This window comes from Convolutriloba macropyga, chromosome 6 (genome assembly GCF_964194025.1).
Source record: "Convolutriloba macropyga chromosome 6, txConMacr16.3, whole genome shotgun sequence".
Lineage (NCBI taxonomy): Eukaryota > Metazoa > Xenacoelomorpha > Acoela > Convolutidae > Convolutriloba > Convolutriloba macropyga.
The window spans coordinates 31,575,989-31,590,767 of record NC_134473.1 but is presented as its reverse complement, the minus strand read 5'-3'; positions in this window follow the sequence as shown (position 1 = coordinate 31,590,767).

Sequence of the window (14,779 nt, the reverse complement as noted above, 5' to 3'; positions counted from 1 at the left end):
CAAAATGTTTAATTGGACATCAAGTAAAGACTTTTAGTAATAAAAACAACATCGAAATTATTGAAGCACCTGTAGATGATCATCGTGCTATTGGGTTGGTAGAACGATTAATTCAAACAATTAAGAATAGACTCGCATGTATCAGAGAAGAGAAACTATCTACACACGCCTACTATCTACGCAAACTATCTATATGTAAACAAAGAACAACAAAAACCTCGCCCTTCGAAGCACACTTTGGAAGAAAGCCTAATACCCCGCTAAGCGTGATTGCAACTAAACCTAATTTGCTGAACTTGTCATACAAGAGTATTATAAATCATTATTTAGACGAGGACACAGTGATGCCAGAAGAGATCCTTTCTGACGACAAGTGGATCAATGGATATCGCAGTGATATTGAAGTAGAACTTGGCATGACCCGAGCTACTACAGAAGCACGATCCAGGGAACAGGCCAGTACAGATGGGGAACCAAGATTCCTCAAGACCAAGGCCATCCAACCCATTCCCCTGAAAGAGCGTGCGGCCGAATTGAATCTTGCGAGAAAGGTGCATGGCAAGAGACGCTCGAAAAAGAACTTGGTTTATACGAGGTCCTTGCCCCTGGGTCGCACATCCTTACCCCACCACGTCGACCATAAAAGAACCGGGCAAGCAATTGGTGACAGTTCGCAATAGCGATATTGCGAAATTTGGCACACAGTTGGAGAGGCAAACTCCACTGAAAGTTTACGCTGATAGACGCGGACCTCGTTCTGGAGAAAAAGTCGTGGAAGAGCTGATTCACAGTCATATCAAAGAGTTCACCCGGAAGCAAAAGGGTGACAAGAAAATGAAGCACAGGAAGAGAGAACCGGGCAGCGGAGTTTCATCGCAAAGATCAAACATCTCACGCGCGATGCGGGGACGCATCCCAAAATTACCAAACTTCTCTGCGATACGCAATCAACAACCTCCACTCTCGACTAGCGAACCAACCACAACTACGTCTACTCATCCGGCCACAACATCATCTACTACGCTGACTTCAGACCGTACTCGTCGAAGCCCATCATATTATGGCTTCGAGACTTCTCCACCAGCGTCTGATATCTTGCCTCCACCGAAACAACCCCGCCGAGCGGGTGATGTGAAAAACTTTGCACCACTTGACACCATTGTCGAATCGGTACAGCAAATTGTGGAAAATCAACCCGAGGAACAAAATGTGTCACCCCGTATCGGCTCTGTCTCGCCTCCCGCTACCCGAAATACGCCTCTGCTATGTATGGACACCCCAACGCTGGTTCGGACTATGAAAGCCCTCGATGCAGAGAAACAAGATTCTGACAATGAAGATTGGAATATGTAATGCTCGAAAACTGCAAAAAAACAAAACATCGTATATTGTATTAATCATCGTATTTTCAGCTATGATAACTAGTAAATATATTGATATTATCTATTTAACCGGGGACCTTGTATTAATTTGTAAATATTGTTATTATATAAACTTTGAAAATTGTATTCTACAATCTTCTCTTGCTGCAAAGGGTATGTGATACCCGAACATTCATTTATTCTTCAATTTCATTGATGCAGTAAAATTTATATGATGCCTTTAATTAGTTCATTATTTTAATCTTAATCTTATGATCTTGTTTCAATTGTCTGGTTAGTTTCCCGCTTCGTGATCAGACATGTCTGATCACGCATTCACGTTGTGCCCGAGTGGCTTCAGTTTATTAATTTCATTGTTCTGACTTTCTGCAACTCAATTCAGTTTGCAAAACCTTCTCTTGATTTCCCGCTCCGCAAGTGGGCGAAACAAAAGTCAAAGTAGATCTCGCGCCGCGAATAGTCAAATAATATTCTCTCTGTAACCTCGCACCGCAAATCACCACAGCAAAATAATAAAGTACGACACCCGGGCCTAAACAGAAAGTTTCATATGTACTTTACCGGTGATAACGTATTTGAAACACCGGTTTCAAAAAAATTAATCAATAGTTGTTTTTTTACTTATGTTGCCTACACCAAGTGTGAATAGTGTATTACGCACAAAAACCTGTAATAATATAGCCTCCAGGGATTAACAGTTTGGTGTTTATAAGCTTTTGTACGATTTTTTTTCTTGAAAGGATACTTTTCGCTAGGTCCTGACACATTGAATTACAAATAGTGTTTAAATACCATGAAAATTAATCAAAAGTAGTGCGATGAATTGGACCACACACGTATGGGAGGCAGAAAAGCTGATATTACGTTTTGCAAAGCGATAAAATAACGTTTTTTGTTGATTTATTGTGTGCATGTCGAAAATCGTAAATTGTCATTTTTGTAAGCCTTCCGATCCATTTAAAAAGCGTTCTATAGCAGAACAGCACTCCTACTGAGGGTAACACACAGTTTCATAAATTTGAGTCAAAAAATTTTTTGCCTTAAACCAATTTTTCTCCCGGGCCTAAACAGAAAGTTTCAATTGTACTTTACCGGTGATAAAGTATTTGAAACACCGGTTTCAAAAAAAACTAATCAATAGTTGTTTTTTTACTTATGTTGCCTACATCAAGTGTGAATAGTGTATTACGCACAAAACCTGTAATAATATAGCCTCCAGGGACTAACAGTTTGGTGTCTATAAGCTTTTGTACGATTTTTTTTTCTTGAAATGAGACTTTTCACCAACTGCTGACACATTGAATTACAAATAGTGTTTAAATACCATGAAAATTAATCAAAATTAGTGCGATGAATTGGACCACACACGTATGGGAGGCAGAAAAGCTGATATTACGTTTTGCAAAGCGATAAAATAACGTTTTTTGTTGATTTATTGTGTGCATGTCGAAAATCGTAAATTGTCATTTTTGTAAGCCTTCCGATCCATTTAAAAAGCGTTCTATAGCAGAACAGCACTCCTACTGAGGGTAACACACAGTTTCAAAAATTTGAGTCAAAAAATTTTTTGCCTTAAACCAATTTTTCTCCCGGGCCTAAACAGAAAGTTTCAATTGTACTTTACCGGTGATAAAGTATTTGAAACACCGGTTTCAAAAAAAACTAATCAATAGTTGTTTTTCTACTTATGTTGCCTACATCAAGTGTGAATAGTGTATTACGCACAAAAACCTGTAATAATATAGCCTCCAGGGACTAACAGTTTGGTGTCTATAAGCTTTTGTACGATTTTTTTTTCTTGAAATGAGACTTTTCACCAACTGCTAACACATTGAATTAAAAATAGTGTTTAAATATCATGACAATTAATCAAAACTAGTGCGATGAATTGGACTACACACTTATGGGAGGCAGAAAAGCTAATATTACGTTTTGCATAGAGATAAAATAACGTTTTTTGTTGATTTTTCGTGTGCATGTCGAAAATCGTAAATTGTCAATTTTGTAAGCCTTCCGATCCATTTAAAAAGCGTTCTATAGCAGAACAGCACTCTTACTGAGGATAACACACAGTTAAACTTCAAAAATTTGAGTCAAAAAGTTATTTGCCCTAAACCAATTTTTCTCCCGGGCCTAAACAGAAAGTTTCATATGTACTTTACCGGTGATAACGTATTTGAAACACCGGTTTCAAAAAAAAATAATCAATAGTTGTTTTTTTTACTTATATTGCCTACACCAAGTGTTAATAGTGTATTACTCAAAAAAACCTGTAATAATATAGCCTCCAGGGACTAACAGTTTGGTGTTTATAATCTTTTGTACGATTTTTTTTTCTTGAAATGAGACTTTTCACCAACTCCTGACACATTGATTAAAAATAGTGTTTAAATATCATGACAATTGATCAAAAGTAGTGCGATTAATTGGACCACACACGTATGGGAGGCAGAAAAGCTGATATTACGTTTTGCATAGCGATAAACTAACGTTTTTTGTTGATTTATTGTGTGCATGTCGAAAATCGTAAATTGTCATTTTTGTAAGCCTTCCGATCCATTTAAAAAGCGTTCTATAGCAGAACAGCACTCCTACTGAGGGTAACACACAGTTATTTTTCGAAAAATTGAGTCAAAAAAGTTTTTGTCTTTAACCAATTTTTCTCCCGGGCCTAAACAGAAAGTTTCATATGTACTTTACCGGTGATAACGTATTTGAAACACCGGTTTCAAAAAAAAATAATCAATAGTTGTTTTTTTTACTTATATTGCCTACACCAAGTGTTAATAAGGTATTACTCAAAAAAACCTGTAATAATATAGCCTCCAGGGACTAACAGTTTGGTGTTTATAAGCTTTTGTACGATTTTTTTTCTTGAAATGAGACTTTTCACTCACTCCTGACACATTGATTCAAAAATAGTGTTTAAATACCGTGAAAAATAATCAAAAGTAGTGCGATTAATTGGACCACACACGTATGGGAGGCAGAAAAGCTGATATTACGTTTTGCATAGAGATAAAATAACGTTTTTTGTTGATTTATTGTGTGCATGTCGAAAATCGTAAATTGTCATTTTTGAAAGCCTTCCGATCCATTTAAAAAGCGTTCTATAGCAGAACAGCACTCCAACTGAGGGTAACACACAGTTGTTTTTCGAAAATTTGAGTCAAAAATTTTTTGCCTTTAACCAATTTTTCTCCCGGGCCTAAACAGAAAGTTTCATATGTACTTTACCGGTGATAACGTATTTGAAACACCGGTTTCAAAAAAAAATAATCAATAGTTGTTTTTTTTACTTATATTGCCTACACCAAGTGTTAATAGTGTATTACTCAAAAAAACCTGTAATAATATAGCCTCCAGGGACTAACAGTTTGGTGTTTATAAGCTTTTGTACGATTTTTTTTCTTGAAATGAGACTTTTCACTCACTCCTGACACATTGAATTACAAATAGTGTTTAAATACCATGAAAATAATCAAAAGTAGTGCGATGAATTGGCCCACACACGTATGGGAGGCAGAAAAGCTGATATTACGTTTGGCATAGCGTTAAAATAACGTTTTTTGTTGATTTATTGTGTGCATGTCGAAAATGGTAAATTGTCATTTTTGTAAGCCTTCCGATCCACTTAAAAAGCGTTCTATAGCAGAACAGCACTCCTACTGAGGGTAACACACAGTTTCAAAAATTTGAGTCAAAAAATTTTGTGCCTGAAACCAATTTTTCTCCCGGGCCTAAACAGAAAGTTTCATATGTACTTTACCGGTGATAACGTATTTGAAACACCGGTTTCAAAAAAAAAATAACAATAGTTGTTTTTTTACTTATGTTGCCCATAACAAGTGTGAATACTGTATTACGCACAAATACCTGTAATAATATAGCCTCCAGCGACTAACAGTTTGGTGTTTATAAGCTTTTGTACGTTTTTTTTTCTTGAAATGAGACTTTTCACTCAGTCCTGATACATTGAATTACAAATAGTGTTTAAATACCGTGAAAATTTATCAAAAGTAGAGCGATGAATTGGACCACACACGTATGGGAGGCAGAAAAGCTGATATTACGTTTTGCATCGCGATAAAATAACGTTTTTTGTTGTTTTATTGTGTGCATGTCGAAAATCGTAAATTGTCAATTTTGTAAGCCTTCCGATCCACTTGAAAAGCGTTCTACAGCAGAACAGCACTCCTACTGAGGATAACACACAGCTAATTTTCGAAAATTTGAGTCAAAAAATTTTTTGCCTGAAACCAATTTTTCTCCCGGGCCTAAACAGAAAGTTTCATATGTATTTTACCGGTGATAACGTATTTGAAACACCGGTTTCAAAAAAAAATTAACCAATAGTTGTTTTGCTGACTTATATTGCCTACACCAAGGTTGAATAGTATATTACGCACGAAAACTTGTAAAAATATAGCCTACAGGGACTAACAGTTTGGTGTTTATAAGCTTTTGTACGATTTTTTTTCTTGAAATGAGACTTTTCACTCAGTCCTGACACATTGAATTACAAATAGTGTTTAAATACCGTGAAAATTAATCAAAAGTAGTGCGATGATTTGGACCAGACAGGTATGGGAGGCGGAAAAGCTGATATTACGTTTTGCATAGCGACAAAATAACGTTTTTTGTTGATTTATTGTGTGAATGTCGAAAATCGTAAATTGTCAATTTTTTAAGCTTTCCGATCCATTCAAAAAGCGTTCTAGAGCAGAACGGCACTCCTACTGAGGATAACACACAGTTAATTTTCGAAAATTTGAGTCAAAAATTTTTTTGCCTGAAACCAATTTTTCTCCCGGGCCTAAACAGAAAGTTTCATATGTATTTTACCGGTGATAACGTATTTGAAACACCGGTTTCAAAAAAAAAATAACCAATAGTTGTTTTGCTGACTTATATTGCCTACACCAAGGTTGAATAGTATATTACGCACGAAAACCTGTAAAAATATAGCCTACAGGGACTAACAGTTTGGTGTTTATAAGCTTTTGTACGATTTTTTTTCTTGAAATGAGACTTTTCACTCAGTCCTGACACATTGAATTACAAATAGTATTTAAATACCGTGAAAATTAATCAAAAGTAGTGCGATGATTTGGACCAGACAGGTATGGGAGGCTGAAAAGCTGATATTACGTTTTGCATAGCGACAAAATAACGTTTTTTGTTGATTTATTGTGTGAATGTCGAAAATCGTAAATTGTCAATTTTTTAAGCTTTCCGATCCATTCAAAAAGCGTTCTACAGCAGAACAGCACTCCTACTGAGGATAACACACAGTTAATTTTCGAAAATTTGAGTCAAAAAATTTTTTGCCTGAAACCAATTTTTCTCCCGGGCCTGAACAGAAAGTTTCATATGTACTTTACCGGTGGTAACGTATTTGAAACACCGGTTTCAAAAAAAGTTTATCAATAGTTGTTTTTCTTACTTATGTAGCCTACACTAAGTGTGAATAGTGTATTACGCACAAAAACCTATAATAATATAGCCTCCAAGGACTAACAGTTTGGTGTTTATAAGCTTTTGTACGATTTTTTTTTCTTGAAATGAGACTTTTCACTCAGTCCTGACACATTGAATTACAAATAGTGTTTAAATACCGTGAAAATTAATCAAAAGTAGTGCGATGATTTGGAACAGACAGGTATGGGAGGCAGAAAAGCTGATATTACGTTTTGCATAGCGACAAAATAACGTTTTTTGTTGATTTATTGTGTGAATGTCGAAATTCGTAAATTGTCAATTTTTTAAGCTTTCCGATCCATTTAAAAAGCGTTCTATAGCAGAACAGCACTCCTACTGAGGGTAACAGACAGTTAATTTTCGAAAAATTGAGTCAAAAAATTTTGTGCCTTAAACCAATTTTTCTCCCGGGCCTAAACAGAAAGTTTCATATGTACTTTACCGGTGATAACGTATTTGAAACGCCGGTTCAAAAAGAAATAATGAATAGTTGTTTTTTTTTTACTTATGTTGCCTACACCAAGTGTAAATAGTGTATTACGCACAACAACCTGTAATAATATAGCCTCCAGGGACTAACAGTTTGGTGTTTATAAGCTTTTGTACGATTTTTTTTCTTGAAATGAGACTTTTCGCTCACTCCTGACACATTGAAATACAAATAGTGTTTAAATACAATGAAAAATAATCAAAAGTAGTGCGATGAATTGGACCACACACTTATGGGAGGCAGAAAAGCTAATATTACGTTTTGCATAGCGATAAAATAACGTTTTTTGTTGATTTATTGTGTGCATGTCGAAAATCGTAAATTGTCAATTTTGTAAGCCTTCCGATCCACTTAAAAAGCGTTCTTCAGCAGAACAGCACTCCTACTGAGGATAACACACAGTTAATTTTCGAAAATTTGAGTCAAAAATTTTTTTGCCTGAAACCAATTTTTCTCCCGGGCCTAAACAGAAAGTTTCATATGTATTTTACCGGTGATAAAGTATTTGAAACACCGGTTTCAAAAAAAAATAACCAATAGTTGTTTTGCTGACTTATATTGCCTACACCAAGGTTGAATAGTATATTACGCACGAAAACCTGTAAAAATATAGCCTACAGGGACTAACAGTTTGGTGTTTATAAGCTTTTGTACGATTTTTTTTCGTGAAATGAGACTTTTCACTCAGTCCTGACACATTGAATTACAAATAGTGTTTAAATACCGTGACAATTAATCAAAAGTAGTGCGAAGATTTGGACCAGACAGGTATGGGAGGCAGAAAAGCTGATATTACGTTTTGCGTAGCGACAAAATAACGTTTTTTGTTGATTTATTGTGTGAATGTCGAAAATCGTAAATTGTCATTTTTTTAAGCTTTCCGATCCATTCAAAAAGCGTTCTACAGCAGAACAGCACTCCTACTGAGGATAACACACAGTTAATTTTCGAAAATTTGAGTCAAAAAATTTTTTGCCTGAAACCAATTTTTCTCCCGGGCCTGAACAGAAAGTTTCATATGTACTTTACCGGTGGTAACGTATTTGAAACACCGGTTTCAAAAAAAGTTTATCAATAGTTGTTTTTCTTACTTATGTAGCCTAAACTAAGTGTGAATGGTGTATTACGCACAAAAACCTGTAATAATATAGCCTCCAGGGACTAACAGTTTGGTGTTTATAAGCTTTTGTACGATTTTTTTTCTTGAAATGAGACTTTTCACTCAGTCCTGACACATTGAAATACAAATAGTGTTTAAATACCGTGAAAATTAATCGAAAAAAGTGCGATGATTTGGACCAGACAGGTATGGGAGGCAGAAAAGCTGATATTACGTTTTGCATAGCGACAAAATAACGTTTTTTGTTGATTTATTGTGTGAATGTCGAAAATCGTAAATTGTCAATTTTTTAAGCTTTCCGATCCATTTAAAAAGCGTTCTATAGCAGAACAGCACTCCTACTGAGGGTAACAGACAGTTAAATTTCAAAAAATTGAGTCAAAAAATTTTGTGCCTTAAACCAATTTTTCTCCCGGGCCTAAACAGAAAGTTTCATATGTACTTTACCGGTGATAACGTATTTGAAACGCCGGTTCAAAAAAAATAATGAATAGTTGTTTTTTTTACTTATGTTGCCTACACCAAGTGTAAATAGTGTATTACGCACAACAACCTGTAATAATATAGCCTCCAGGGACTAACAGTTTGGTGTTTATAAGCTTTTGTACGATTTTTTTTCTTGAAATGAGACTTTTCGCTCACTCCTGACACATTGAATTACAAATAGTGTTTAAATACCATGAAAAATAATCAAAAGTAGTGCGATGAATTGGACCACACACTTATGGGAGGCAGAAAAGCTAATATTACGTTTTGCATAGCGATAAAATAACGTTTTTTGTTGATTTATTGTGTGCATGTCGAAAATCGTAAATTGTCAATTTTGTAAGTCTTCCGACCCATTTAAAAAGCGTTCTATAGCAGAACAGCACTCCTACTGAGGGTAACACACAGTTAGATTTTGAATTTTTGAGTCAACAAATTTGTTGCCTGAAACCAATTTTTCTCCCGGGCCTAAACAGAAAGTTTCATATGTACTTTACCGGCGATAATGTATTTGAAACACCGGTTTCAAAAAAAGTTATTCAATAGTTGTTTTTCTTACTTATGTTGCCTACACCAAGTGTGAATAGTGTATTACGCACAAAGACCTGTAATAATATAGCCTCCAGGGACTAACAGTTTGGTGTTTAAAAGCTTTTGTACGATTTTTTTTCTTGAATTGAGACTTTTCACTCACTCCTGACACATTGAATTACAAATAGTGTTTAAATACCATGAAAATTAATCAAAAGTAGTGCGATGAATTGTACCACACACGTATGGGAGGCAGAAAAGATGATATTACGTTTTGCATAGTGATAAATTAACGTTTTTTTTTTCGGATTTATTGTGTGCATGTCGAAAATCGTAAATTGTCAATTTTGTTAGCCTTCCGATCCATTTAAAAAGCGTTCTATAGCAGAACAGCACTCCTACTGAGGGTAACACACAGTTAAATTTTGAAAATTTGAGTCAAAAAATTTTTTGCCTGAAACCAATTTTTCTCCCGGGCCTGAACAGAAAGTTTCATATGTACTTTACCGGTGGTAACGTATTTGAAACACCGGTTTCAAAAAAAGTTTATCAATAGTTGTTTTTCTTACTTATGTAGCCTACACTAAGTGTGAATAGTGTATTACGCACAAAAACCTGTAATAATATAGCCTCCAGGGACTAACAGTTTGGTGTTTATAAGCTTTTGTACGATTTTTTTCTTGAATTGAGACTTTTCACTCACTCCTGACACATTGAATTACAAATAGTGTTTAAATACCATGAAAATTAATCAAAAGTAGTGCGATGAATTGTACCACACACGTATGGGAGGCAGAAAAGATGATATTACGTTTTGCATAGTGATAAATTAACGTTTTTTTTCGGATTTATTGTGTGCATGTCGAAAATCGTAAATTGTCAATTTTGTTAGCCTTCCGATCCATTTAAAAAGCGTTCTATAGCAGAACAGCACTCCTACTGAGGGTAACACACAGTTAAATTTTGAAAATTTGAGTCAAAAAATTTTTTGCCTGAAACCAATTTTTCTCCCGGGCCTGAACAGAAAGTTTCATATGTACTTTACCGGTGGTAACGTATTTGAAACACCGGTTTCAAAAAAAGTTTATCAATAGTTGTTTTTCTTACTTATGTAGCCTACACTAAGTGTGAATAGTGTATTACGCACAAAAACCTGTAATAATATAGCCTCCAGGGACTAACAGTTTGGTGTTTATAAGCTTTTGTACGATTTTTTTTCTTGAATTGAGACTTTTCACTCACTCCTGACACATTGAATTACAAATAGTGTTTAAATACCATGAAAATTAATCAAAAGTAGTGCGATGAATTGTACCACACACGTATGGGAGGCAGAAAAGATGATATTACGTTTTGCATAGTGATAAATTAACGTTTTTTTTCGGATTTATTGTGTGCATGTCGAAAATCGTAAATTGTCAATTTTGTTAGCCTTCCGATCCATTTAAAAAGCGTTCTATAGCAGAACAGCACTCCTACTGAGGGTAACACACAGTTAAATTTTGAAAATTTGAGTCAAAAAATTTTTTGCCTGAAACCAATTTTTCTCCCGGGCCTGAACAGAAAGTTTCATATGTACTTTACCGGTGGTAACGTATTTGAAACACCGGTTTCAAAAAAAGTTTATCAATAGTTGTTTTTCTTACTTATGTAGCCTACACTAAGTGTGAATAGTGTATTACGCACAAAAACCTGTAATAATATAGCCTCCAGGGACTAACAGTTTGGTGTTTATAAGCTTTTGTACGATTTTTTTTTACTTGAAATGAGACTTTTCACTCACTCCTGACACATTGAATTACAAATAGTGTTTAAATACCTTAAAAATTAATCAAAAACAGTGCGATGAATTGGACCACACTCTTATGGGAGGCAGAAAAGCTAATAATACGTTTTGCATAGCGATAAAGTAACGTCTTTTGTTGATTTAATGTGTGCATGTCGAAAATCGCAAATTGTCAATTTTGTAAGCCTTCCGATCCATTTAAAAAGCGTTCTATAGCAGAACAGCTATCCTACTGAGGGCAAGAGACAGTTAAATTTCGAAAATTTGAATCAAAAAATTTTTTGCCTCAAAGCAATTTTTCTCCCGGGCCTAAACAGAAATTTTCATATGTACTTTATCGGTGATAACGTATTTGAAACACCGGTTTCAAAAAAAATTAATCAATAGTTGTTTTTTTTACTTATGTTGTCTACACCAAGTGTGAATAGTGTATTACGCACAAAAACCTGCAATAATTTAGCCTCCAGGGACTAACAGTTTGGTGTTTATAAGCTTTTTTACGATTTTTTTTTCTTGAAATGAGACTTTTCACTCACTCCTGACACATTGAATTACAAATAGTGTTTAAATACCATAAAAACTAATCAAAAATAGTGCGATTAATTAGACCACGCACTTATGGGAGGCAGAAAAGCTAATATTACGTTTTGCATAGCGATAAAGTAACGTCTTTTCTTGATTTATTGTGTGCATGTCGAAAATCGTAAATTGTCAGTTTTGTAAGCCTTCCGATCCCTTTAAAAAGCGTTCTAATGCAGAACAGCACTCCTACTGAGGGTAACAGACAGTTAAATTTCAAAAATTTGAGTCAAAAAATTTTGTGCCTGAAACCAATTTTTCTCCCGGGCCTAAACAGAAAGTTTCATATGTACTTTACCGGTGATAACGTATTTGAAACACCGGTTTCAAAAAAAAAAATATCAATAGTTGTTTTTTTTTTACTTATGTTGCCTATACCAAGCGTGAATACTGTATTACGCACAAATACCTGTAATAATATAGCCTCCAGGGACTAACAGTTTGGTGTTTATAAGCTTTTGTACGATTTTTTTTCTTGAATTGAGACTTTTCACTCACTCCTGACACATTGAATTACAAATAGTGTTTAAATACCTTAAAAATTAATCAAAAATAGTGCGATAAGTTGGGCCACACACTTATGGGAGGCAGAAAAGCTAATATTACGTTTTGCATAGCGATAAAGTAACGTCTTTTGTTGATTTATTGTGTGCATGTCGAAAATCGCAAATTGTCAATTTTGTAAGCCTTCCGATCCATTTAAAAAGCGTTCTATAGCAGAACAGCTATCCTACTGAGGGTAACAGACAGTTAAATTTCGAAAATTTGAATCAAAAATTTTTTTGCCTTAAAGCAATTTTTCTCCCGGGCCTAAACAGAAATTTTCATATGTACTTTACCGGTGATAACGTATTTGAAACACCGGTTTCAAAAAAAATTAATCAATAGTTGTTTTTTTTTTACTTATTTTGTCTACACTAAGTGTGAATAGTGTATTACGCACAAAAACCTGTAAGAATATAGCCTCCAGGGACTAACAGTTTGGTGTTTATAAGCTTTTTTACGATTTTTTTTTCTTGAAATGAGACTTTTCACTCACTCCTGACACATTGAATTACAAATAGTGTTTAAAAACCATGCGAATAATCACAAGTAGTGCGATGAATTGGACCACACACGTATGGGAGGCAGAAAAGCTAATATTACGTTTTCCATAGCGATAAAGTAACGTCTTTTGTTGATTTATTGTGTGCATGTCGAAAATCGTAAATTGTCAATTTTGTAAGCCTTCCGATCCATTTAAAAAGCGTTCTATAGCAGAACAGCACTCCTGCTGAGGGTAACAGACAGTTAAATTTCGAAAATTTGAATCAAAAAATTTTTTGCCTTAAAGCAATTTTTCTCCCGGGCCTAAACAGGAATTTTCATATGTACTTTACCGGTGATAACGTATTTGAAACACCGGTTTCAAAAAAAATTAATCAATAGTTGTTTTTTTACTTATGTTGTCTGCACCAAGTTTGAATAGTGTATTACGCACAAAAACCTGTAATAATATAGCCTCCAGGGACTAACAGTTTGGTGTTTTAAGCTTTTGTACGATTTTTTTTCTTGAAATGAGACTTTTCTCTCACTCCTGACACATTGAATTACAAATAGTGTTTAAATACCACGAAAATTAATCAAAAGTAGTGCGATGATTTGGACCACACACTTAAAGGAGGCAGAGAAGCTAATATTACGTTTTGCATATCGATAAAATAAGGTTTTTTGTTGATTGATTGTGTAAATGTCGAAAATCGTAAAATGTCAATTTTGTAAGCCTTCCGATCCATTTAAAAAGCGTTCTATAGCAGAAAAGCACTCCTACTGAGGGTAAAACACAGTTAAATTTCAAAATTTTGAGTCAAAAAATATTTTGCCTTGAACCAATTTTTCTCCCGGGCCTAAACAGAAAGTTTCATATGTACTTTACCGGTGATAACGTATTTGAACCACAGGTTTCAAAAAAAATTATTCAATAGTTGTTTTTTTACTTATGTTGCCTACATCAAGTGTGAATAGTGTATAACGCACAAAAAACTGTAATAATATAGCCTCCAGGGACTAACAGTTTGGTGTTTATAAGCTTTTGTACGATTTTTTTTTTTGAAAGTAGACTTTTCTCTCACTCCTGACACATTGAATTACAAATAGTGTCTAAATACCACGAAAAATAATGAAAAGTAGTGCGATGATTTGGACTACACACTTAAAGGAGTTAGAAAAGCTAATATTACGTTTTGCATATCGATAAAATAAGGTTTTTTGTTGATTGATTGTGTACATTTCGAAAATCGTAAATTGTCAATTTTGTAAGCCTTCCGATCCATTTAAAAAGCGTTCTATAGCAGAACAGCTATCCTACTGAGGGTAACAGACAGTTAAATTACGAAAATTTGAGTCAAAAAAATTTTTGCCTTAAACCAATTTTTCTCCCGGGCCAAAACAGAAAGTTTCATATGTAATTTACCGGTGATAACGTATTTGAAACACCGGTTTCAAAAAAAATTAATCAATATTGGTTTTTTTACTTATGTTGCCTACACCAAGTGTGAATAGTTTATTACGCACAAAAATTTGTAATAATATAGCCTCCAGGGATAACAGTTTGGTGTTTATAAGATTTTGTACAATTTTTTTTCTTGAAATGAGACTTTTCACTCACTCCTGACACATTGAATTAAAAATAGTGTTTAAATACCATGGAAATTAATCAAAAGTAGTGCGAAGAATTGGACCACACACGTATGGGAGGCAGAAAAGCTGATATTACGTTTTTTTAGCGATAAAATAACGTTTTTTGTTGATTTATTGTGTGCATGTCGAAAATCGTAAATTGTCAATTTTGTAAGCCTTCCGATGCTTTTAAAACAGAACAGCACTCCTAATGAGGGTAACACACAGTGAAAATTCAAAAATTTGGCTCAAAATTTTTTGCCGTA